This window comes from Sus scrofa, chromosome 6 (genome assembly GCF_054392235.1).
Source record: "Sus scrofa isolate SSC_HxYL_T2T_F1_AM1 chromosome 6, Sscrofa_HxYL_maternal_Yorkshire_Landrace_v2.0, whole genome shotgun sequence".
Classification (NCBI taxonomy): domain Eukaryota; kingdom Metazoa; phylum Chordata; class Mammalia; order Artiodactyla; family Suidae; genus Sus; species Sus scrofa.
In genome coordinates, this window is record NC_139388.1 from 174,659,033 (window position 1) to 174,667,049 (window position 8,017).

At 57.4% G+C, this 8,017-nt stretch overlaps 1 long non-coding RNA gene across 1 annotated transcript; it reads left to right on the plus strand.

The window, feature by feature from the left end:
• Positions 1-2,904: 2,904 nt before the first annotated feature.
• Positions 2,905-6,526, plus strand: LOC106507677 (uncharacterized). The gene is made up of 2 exons (XR_001303849.3): positions 2,905-3,031; positions 4,973-6,526. It is a non-coding gene; the product is annotated as an uncharacterized LOC106507677 (long non-coding RNA).
• Positions 6,527-8,017: the final 1,491 nt, after the last annotated feature.

Consider the following 8,017-nt stretch of genomic DNA (forward strand, 5'->3'; position numbering starts at 1 on the left):
GGACGTGAGGAGGGACAGAAAGGGTGCCAGGGGCAGGGCTAGACTGAGACGATTCCAAAGGCTTTGGCCTGAGCGATTGCAAGGAGGAAAGTGTCGCTTAATGAAACGGGGACGACAGAGGGAGGAGCAGTTTGGGAAGAGCATCTTCAGACCCACGAAGGTTAAGCTTCCTGTGAGACATCTGCGGAGGAGCCCGCAGGTTGTTGGGCACAGGGGTCAGAGCGAGGGGAGGTGCGGGCCGGAGACAGACGTGTGGGAGGTGTGTGCGTATAGATGGCATCGCTAGGAGTCCGTGAGAGCAACAAACTGCATGTTAACCATGTCAGCGTTTGGAGCGGCCCTGGCACACAGCAGGCCCTCAGCAAAAGTTGGCCAATCACGACATCGTTTTACGCCACGTGGGTCCCCACGAGCTTCCCAGCACGCCTCCCTCCATGCCAGCTGCCACGCTGGTTGGCCAGAGCCGTCTTATGGAGGTTCCCAGGGGCTAGGGGTCGAATCGGAGCTGTGGCTGCCAGCCTACGCCACAGCCACAGCAACGCCAGATCCAAGCCGTGTCTGGGACCCACAGCACCACGCGTGGCAATGCTGAATCCTTAACCCACTGAGCGAGGCCCGGGATCGAAGCCGCAGCCTCATGGATACTGGTTGGGTTCCTTCCTGCTGACCCACAGCAGGAACTCCCAGAGCATCATTCTAAAGCTCCCTGCCCAAACCTGCCATGGCTCCTTATGGCCTACAAGAAAAAGTACAGCCAAAGGCCCCTCAAGGCCTTTCCTTTCCCAGGCACTGCCACCTTCACCAGCCCCAATTTCTACCACCAGCCCCCACCTCCCACTCTGTCCTCCAGCACTAATAGGGAAGCCTTTGTTCATGGCTTGGTGTCTTTGAACATGCAGCTGCCTCTGCTGTGACTTGTCCAGCAGAGACTCCAACGGAGCCTCACACCCTCTGGGAAGCGTCCCTCCCAACCCAGGGGGCTGCCTCCCTTCCTGTGGGCCTGCCTCTTATCCTCACAGGCGTCCCTCATCCTCAAGGAAGACCACGTTCCCCCCACAAGCCCCTGCCCTGCTCCTTCCATCCCGTTCCTACAGCGTTGAACTACAAGCCTGAGTTCCAGGCCAGGGCCTTGGGGGAGGATGACTTTCCATCACCAAGTTTTCATTATGGTTACTCTGTTTTAGATCACCAAGCAGAGGCCCAGAGTCACTCAGCTGGAGACACTGTGGCCAGGAGCCGGATCCAGGCTTGTCTGATTCAAAGACCTAGGCTCAAAGGCCTATGCACACGGCACAGACACGTGGAATTTACAATCTTGGGGCATCTAGCGGGGGCAGGGGTGCAGGGTCCCTCGGACTTCGGTTGTCCCTCCTGGAGAAGGGATCCAGAGCTAGGGAGAGGGCTAAGGATTTAGGCTCAGAATAGGCCTTTGCTTGTCTAGTCAACCATTCATTCCTTCTCTCCTTCATTTACTCCCTCATTCTCTCATTCATTCACTCACTCCTTCATAAGCAGTTAATCGGTTCTACTTTCAATTTCTACTCCCAGTAGGTGCAGACCCTTGCCTCCCAGAGCTCAGGGTCTGTGGAAAGCCTGGCCAGGGGACAAGGTGGCCCCAAAAGGGCTTGCAGGAAACTTTAAAAGGTAAAAGGAGTTTCCCGAGTGGCCGGGGGAAAAGGATATCCCAGCTTGAGCCTGCAGCATGTGCAAAGATCCTGAGCGCTGGAGACTTTCCAGAGGTAGAGTACTTGGCGGGCATGGGATTGGAGGGTTGATGGAGGTTAATTGGGAGAGAAGGTTGAGGGCACGGGCAGGGGCCGAGGTCAAGATTAATCTGGGAGTTCATTGTGGAAGAGGGTTAAAGTTTGGGTTGGGTTGGGTTTAGGATTAGACAGTGGTGCTTGAAATCAGATGATTGCTTTTGAAACTGCCTTTCTAGAAGGGTTCCCTGGGGTTTGTATCAGCCGTAAGGCTCTGGTTATGATTAGAGCCGCCAAGAACCTAAAAGTCAAGGGCGGGCTTCAGGCCTGGGACTCAAGGTGCGACAAAGTCAAAGCACCAGAGGAAGAGAACCGGCCTCTGCTGGGCATGCAGGCTCCCTGAAGTACCAACGCGCTGGCCGCGTCACGTGGCACACAGTCCCTCAACCCTCTGGACCTCAGAATGCCCACCTATTCACCTGCTGGGCGGATTAGGAAACGATGCTGTGTTCTCAGCACCTTCTCTGGGCCGGGCACCAGCAGCGGCCCAGATGCTCTCATCTCTTCTGACACTACACGGTGCTGCACAGGACCGGAACCGCCCAGCCAACCCCCCGCATCCAGCCGATGCTCTTCGAGGCTAGTGCTCTTCCCTCCCTCCCTTCCCCACAGAGCTGACTCCAGGAGCCCCTTCTCCGCCGGCGCGGGCAGCCCAGGCGTGCTGACTCCGTCGTCTGGAGGAAGGAGCCGCGCCAGGGGCTGGGGCGCCCCCGGCCCCAGCCCCTCCCGGACGGCCTGGGGTCCCGAGCTGCCGCGGGCGGGGAGCCGCGCAATTACCCTAATTACAGCCCGGCCTCCGCCGCAGTGGCGAGCGCGGCCACGCCGCCCCGAGAACGCCCCCGGCCCGGGCCGAGCGTGGGAACCGCCGTGCCCTCCGCCCGGGGCGGCGGCAGCGGCGGCGTCGGGAGCCCGCCCGGCAGCCCGCGGAGCCGCTCGGCCCGCCTGCCGCCCTCCCGCCGCGAACTCCTGGGCGGCGCTCGGCGCGCTCACGGCCCCTTCCCAGGGCGACCTCCTCGCACCCAGGCCCGTCCCCGCGTCCCCATACCGGGGCGGGGCGAGGCGGCCGAGCCTGCAGCCCGATTGGCTGGGCAAGCCCGGGCCAAGCTCTCGCGCGGGTTCCCACGCGCCATCCATCCTTTCATTCATTCGCGCAACCACCCTCCCCCTTCATTCCTTCACTCCTTCATCCCTTCCTCGCCAAACAGATGTTCGGGAATACCTTCTACGACGGCTGCCTTTTTTGGTAAAACGGACGAATTGTATGTCTCAAGGTGAGTCCTAAGGAGTAGGGTGCGCGTGGGGAGGGAAGGCACGGCTCGTTTATTAAGAATCTCCCCCTGCTACCCCACCCCAAGTACACACCAACGCGCTCAGCCCTTCTCCCAACCACCTGGACTGGGGTAACGTTGCATTTTACAGAAGCGCGGATGGAGGCGCAGAGGGGCTGCGGGATCCGCAGAGGGCACGCAGTAATAGGAGTGTCAGGGGTTTGTCCTCCAAGGCACCCCCCGGGGCCCCACCACACCCTGAGCAGAACACAGCCAATGCCTGCGGCGCCTAAGAGGAAAAATCACAGCAGCCGTTTCTGGAGCACAACGTCGGTGCCAGGCCCTGTGATAAGTGCTTTCTGTGCATTAGCGCATTTAATCCTTGCAACAACAATCTCAGATGCTGAGTATTCCCACTGTTACAGACGAAGAAACTGCAGTTGAGAGAGTGAGTCACTTGCTCACGGCCACACAGCTGAAGCGGCTAAAGTGAGATTTGACCCCACCAACCCCAGCAGGGCCACAGAGGCTGCGGAGCTGAAGCAGAGCAGCCCTCTTCTCCCCTTGTCCTTTCCAACCTCAAGTTTACCATGGGCAAAATCCACTGAATGGGGAGTTTCTGTCGTGGCTCAGCAGAAACGAATCCGACTAGGAACCATGAGGTTGCGGGTTCGACCCCTGGCCTTGCTCAGTGGGTTAAGGATCCAGCATTGCCATGAGCTGCGGTGTAGGCCACAGACGAGGTTGGATCTGGCGGTGCTGTGGCTGTGGTGTAGGCCAGCGGCTACAGCTCCGATTGGACCCCAGCCTGGAAACCTCCCTATGCCGAGGGCGCGGCCCTAGAAAGACAAAAAAAGACACACACATACAAAAGTCCACTGAATGCCTTTTCTGTGCCCAGTTGCCCCCCACCCCAGTGACCAGCTCCAAACACTCAAGGGACCATTTAGAGGCAATTTGGTGCTGGGAAAAGGACATGAGATAGGCACAAGCAAACCGCAAGTTTAAACTCTCTGGGACTCAGTTCCTCATCCATAAAATGGGCAGAGCAGTCTCCATTCTGCCTCCCTCCCAGGCCTGCAGTTCATTTGTTGTTCTTGAGTCTGTTAATTGTGTTCATTCACTTAGAACATTTCTTGAGCACCAACTATCAACTTGGTGTCAGGTCTAGAATGATCGGCTGTGCCGTTTGCCCAGGACTGAGGGGCACCCAGGCTGCAGGACTTGGAGCCATAAACTGAGATTGTCCTGGGCAAACCAAGGTGGTTGGTCACTCTGTCGGTGCTGGGCGCTGGGGATTTGAGCCACATCAGAGCCTAGCTGGGTCCCTCTGAGACCTGGAAAGGCTCCTGCCCCTGGGGAAGCATGCCGCATGTGAACAGTTGGCAGTGGAGCAGGGCGAGGGCGAGGCGCCCTGGTGATGCGCTGTGCTCAGCTTTTTCCCCCGTCCCCTGGCTCCGGGCCCAGGCAGATGTGCCAAAGCAATCCTACCCATTGCCTGGCTGGGAAAGCCAAGGCTGAGAGACTGGCAGTGGCTTTCCCACAGCAGGCACCATGAGTCAGCGCCCAGGGGCAGGGTGGTCAGTCTCACCTCTCTCACCCCCTTGCTGTATGACCCTGAGCAAGCCACTTTACCTCCCCAAGCTGCTTCCCATCCTCACCCGGGGGAAGGGTGTCGGGATGGGGTCTCTCCAAGCCCAGGACGGGTAGAGGGTGTAGCAGGAGGCTTTTCCAGGACCCTCTTCTTCACCAGGAGCTCCCAGGGAAGCAGCTCTCCCGAAGGCGGGGGTGCCTGCCAAGAGCTTGGTCACGGCTGGGTTCTTGGCAGAAGCCAGATGAGGCCATGCCAGAAAGAACCTAGAAAGATCAGCCTTTGAAGTAGACAGAATGGGCCGTAACACCAGCAGGTCACTGGCCATCCCTGAGCCTTGTTTTCCTCCCCAGAACAAGGGAAATAGCGCCTACCTCCTGCTACTGGGTTATGAATGAGATTCTGAGGATGAGGTGCTCCGGACACACCAGTGCCCTTCCTGCCCCCTTTGCTGGTCCCTGGACTCCCTGACCCAGCTGGACTGGACTCAACCTAAAGTCCTCTTCATCGGCTTCCCTCTTTCCCTTCCATCCACTGGGTGCCCGCCGTGTGCTGGTCTTCTTAGGACCTCAGGGGAGGCAGACCAATAAAAAGTGGAGTTTGGAGTTCCCTCTGTGCTCAGTGGGTTAAGGACCTGACTAGTGTCCGTGAAGATACGGGTTCAATCCCTGGCCTCGCTCAGTGGGTTAAGCATCTTGCATTGCTGCAGACTGCAGCCTAGGCCGAAGATGTGGCTCCGTTCCTGTGTTGTGTGGCTGTGACGTAGGCGGGCAGCTGTCCGATTTGACCCCTAGTCTGGGAACCTCCATATATGGCTGGTGCAGCCCTGAAAAAAAAGAAAAAAAAATGGAATTTTCCTTCTTTCTTGGGAAGCCATGGCAACTCCTGGGACCCAGGTGGAAGTGAGGAGAAGGAATAATAGCAGCCATTGCCCCTGGGAAAATAAGACCAGCTCCCTCACACAGCCCCCCTCTGTCACCCTCGGCCTGAAGCCCCTTTGCCTTCATCTGCGCCCCTCGCCAGCCCGCCTCTGAGCTCCTCCGCGCCTCTGTCTCCGTCCAGCAGGGAGCCTGCCCTGTTTGCCCCAGGCGGAGTTAGCTACCCTTCCCCCAGGAAGGCTGGCCTGTCTGTAATCTGCAACCAAGTGCAGGGACTAATAGCTCATCATAAGCAGCGATTTATAGGAAAAGAAGAGAGAAGAATCGGGAGGGAAGGCATGGGCCTGAGTCCACGCTGAGGCGCCGTCAGAGGAGCTCCTGCCCGCCCTGTGCTCCGACGTTCCCTCCAGGACGAGAGAAGCTGGCAGGGGAGACGATGCCTACCTCCTCCCCGGTCTTGGTGCCTCACACCCGGCTCCTGCTTTAGACCTTGATGGAGGCCATTGGCGACCCTTCTCCACGGGCCGGGGGGCTGCTGGGATAGGGGTTCTCTGACGCTGGGACACGGACCCCCAGGCGTGGGCCTCCGCTTTGCTCGGAGCAGAGTCTCCTTGAGGAAAGTCATTTCCTTACCTGTGAGGGGCCTGGCCAGCTGACCTTGAAGTCCTTCCCAGGGCGATCTCAGGATGCAGAAATTCTGAGTCTCCCAGGCCTTCGCATCCGGAATCCATGGCCTAAAGCTGCTCAGTCCAGAATGGCAGCCACTGGCCACAATGACTGCTGAGCCCTTGATATGTGGCTAATCCAAATTGGGCTGTAAGAAGAGAGGAGACCCCGGATTTCAAAGATTGAATATGTGCCGAAAAATGTCAAATACCTCATATGTATACATGTATATGCCCCCCCCCACACATATATATTTATTTTAGGGTCGCACCCGTGGCGTCATTTTTATATTTGTTGCATGCTACAGTGAGATGATGTAATTTTGGATGTACTGGGTTAAATAAAATTTTTTATTTAAACGAATATCACTTGTTTCTCTTTTTAAAAATGTGGCTACTAGAACACTTACAATTTCGCACATGGCTGGCGTTGTGTTTCTAGTATACAGCTCTGGCTAAAGAGCTGGTGGACGCCCAGCCGAGCCAAGATTTCTCCCTGGGCACCAGTCAGCTCTGCGGTTGTTGGGGTGTATTTCCTTCCCAGGAGAGAAGAAGCAGACCCTGATACTTGTGAGACCCTGTATCTTCCTCCCCAGGAGGAAGGTACCCACGTCTCCTCCCCTCCCCCGCGCCGAACAGCTGGTTTCTGGGGAAGTGAAGAGCCCAGCCCATCTTCCCCTGCTGTGCTCATCCCACATGGAAGACAGGATTAAGCCGTGACAGGGGAAATTCCTTGGCAGGCTGGCTTCCAGCCCGCCCCGAGGAAACCCCCAGCTGCCTCTTCCTGCCTGGCCCACCCTTGTGCCCTCAATCTGAACCAGGCCGGGCAACACCCACATCCCATAGTCTCCAGCCAGGACAGCACCAGGCCGGGCATTCAAGAGGGCACATGACTTCCCCCCACCCCGGGGAATTTACACACCAGCCAAGGAAGCAGGTCACACCCACGGGAAACTGGAGAGGATCACACAGCAGCCTCCATCTGCTGAGAAACAGTAGATGTTTACTGAGGTATGGGCTGATATGGGCCCTCTTTCTCCATGTCCCCCCCAGTATTCTGTTCCACCTTTGGGGGGTGTTTTTAGGGCCACACCCACAGCAAATGGAGGTTCCCAGGCTAGGAGTGGAATCAGAACTACAGCTGCTGGCCACAGCCACAGCCACAGCCACGCCAGATCCGAGCCCCTCTGCGACCTGCACCACAGCTCACGGCAATGCCGGATCCTTAACCCACGGAGCAAGGCCAGGGATTGAACCCGCATCCTCGTGGATCTTAGTCGGGTTTGTTACCTGCTGAGCCACGATGACTTTTTTTTTTTGGTTATGTTTATGTAACTTTGTCAGCTGCTCATCCTTGAGACCAACCAATCATTTATTCTGAGATAGTGTCCGTTTGGATTTTTGGTGTTGCAATGGCCTCCCTCTTAGGAAGTGGTGAGTGGCTGGTAGTTGCTTTTAGTTTGTTTAGCTGGCTTGTTGGGCTGTTTCACGTGTCCTGACACATAAAGGGGGCACACGACTCTCCGCCAGGGAAAAAATTAGCCACATGACGTCAGTTCCAGTAATTTTGGAAGGGCATGGTTTGCTGATCCGAAGCTCTGGGAACCACCGACCCGTCCAGCCGCCCACCCACTGAGCGCCTTCCTCGTGCCCTGCCAGGCTGTCCCCTCAGAGGCGGGATGGCAGGCATCTTCGAAACAACTGCCCTGGTGAGGTGGCTCCTCCGACTCCGGGCAACGAGACCCTTGTGTTTCCAGAAGCTGTTCTACCAGCCTCAGACACCTCTGACTCGGAAGAAATTCCTTCCACTGAGCAGACCCATACCCCAGTGGTCCCAGTTTCATTTCCAGAGGTC